General features: G+C 33.8%; 1 pseudogene across 1 annotated transcript; it reads right to left on the bottom strand.

Annotated features, from left to right (window-relative positions):
* Positions 1-256: 256 nt before the first annotated feature.
* Positions 257-1,098, bottom strand: LOC308429256 (olfactory receptor 4P4-like; annotated as a pseudogene). Its single transcript has one exon. The product of its transcript is annotated as an olfactory receptor 4P4-like (transcript).
* Between the last annotated feature and the right edge of the window lie 751 nt (positions 1,099-1,849).

Raw genomic sequence — 1,849 nt, 5'->3', positions numbered from 1 at the left:
GAATTAATAAAATATATTGTATAAAAAGTTTATTTCATTGCCAGAATACAGTCATAATGATTAAATAAGAGAACTTTTATGAGAATAAAGTCCAGTTTATTAATGAAGATTCCATTTAGAAATATAATCCAAAAAAGGTAGATTGCTATCTTTCCATTTCCATTTTCAATGCATTACAAAAAAATAACAGTGGATTTTATATGTGTGGATTCACGAAACCAATAATGTAAAGTAGATAAAGCTCAGAAATTTAAATTTACCTCCCCTTCAAAAGTCCTTGATGATCCACAACTTTTTGTAGGCCATTCTTCATCTCTGTGTTACTCAGTGTGTAGATCAGAGGATTGAACATGGGTGCTATGATGGTGTAAAAAAGACCAAACACTTTTACTTCTGGAAAAGTGTTGGCTGGTCTGATGTAAATGAATAATAGTTCAGGTGCAATGAACAGGACTACAATGGTTAAGTGGGAATTACAAGCAGATAGATCTTTGCTTCAGCTTTCTGCATAGTATGCCCTTATGGTATACAATATGAAAAAAAATAAGAGAACATTAAAACAACAAACGTAATTAAAGCAATTAAGCCAGAGTTAACAATGACTAATAGATCTATTATGTGTGTATTGTAAAAGGCCAATTTCAACAAAGGGTATACATTACCAAAATATTGATCTATCTCATTTTAACCACAAAAAGGTAAGAAGGCAGTTAGAAGAAGCTGAATAGCTGAGTGCACAAATCCCTTAGTACAACTAGTCATAATGGTCAAGTTACACCTATGCTTGCTCATGATGATTGTAAAATGCAGGGGCCTGCCAATGGTCACATAGCAGTCATAGGCCATGCTTGTGAGAATAAAGATTTCAATCACTCAAAATAAATGGATTGTGAAGAGCTGAATAATGCAGTTATTATAGGAAATTACTTATATTTCTGCCAGTAGGTCAGTCATTAATTTAGGATTTCCTGTGGATGTGTAGCAGTGGTAAGGGAGTGAGAGATAATTGAAGAAAAAATTCATGGGTTGTTCAATGAGCTGAGTGCATGTGATAGAAACCATTATGAGTATGGTGCCCATCCAAATAGCAATGTAGCAAAGTAAAACACACACACAAACACACACACACACACACACACACACACACACACACACACACACACACACACAATGTTCTTATTTTGTGGAAGTATCAATAAAACAAAGACTGGGATAGTACTGCTTTCATCCATGGTTCACCATGGACAGAATATGCAAATAGCATGAAATGACATAATGGAGGAGTTTATGTTAAGAAGAATCTCTTAACAGTTTCTGACATGCTACCTAGGTTTAATCCGTTTCAGCTAAAAGATTTAGGTACTAAAAATATGATATTCAGTTTTAATAGCTTTGGGGATTTTGTGAAAATATCACAGCTTATTTCAATTAAATATTAAGTAATATTAAAATTTCTTATCTACTCCACAGTAAACCATGTACACTGAAACTATTAGATGAGGAAGTAGGAACAACTTTAGAATACATAGGCAGAGTAGAAAATTTCCTAAACAGAACATCAATGGCTTGTGCTCTAAGGAAAAAGATTAACAAATAAGACTTAATGAGATTGAAAAGTTTCTGTAAGGCTAAGGACACTCTCAAGAACACAAAACTTAAACCAACAGAGTGGGAAAATATTTTTGCCAACCCCACTTCAGATAGAGGCCTAATATCCAAGATATACAAAGAACTGAAGAAGCTAGACACAAGAGAACCGAGCAAACCTATTAAAAATAGGGTACAGAGCTAACAAATAGTTCTCAGTTGAATAATATTGAATGGCTGAGAAACATCTAAGGAAGTGCTC

Source organism: Micromys minutus (assembly GCF_963924665.1).
Source record: "Micromys minutus genome assembly, chromosome: 13".
Lineage (NCBI taxonomy): Eukaryota > Metazoa > Chordata > Mammalia > Rodentia > Muridae > Micromys > Micromys minutus.
Note: the sequence above shows the minus strand (reverse complement) of the source record. Positions and strands in the feature narration are given on the sequence as shown.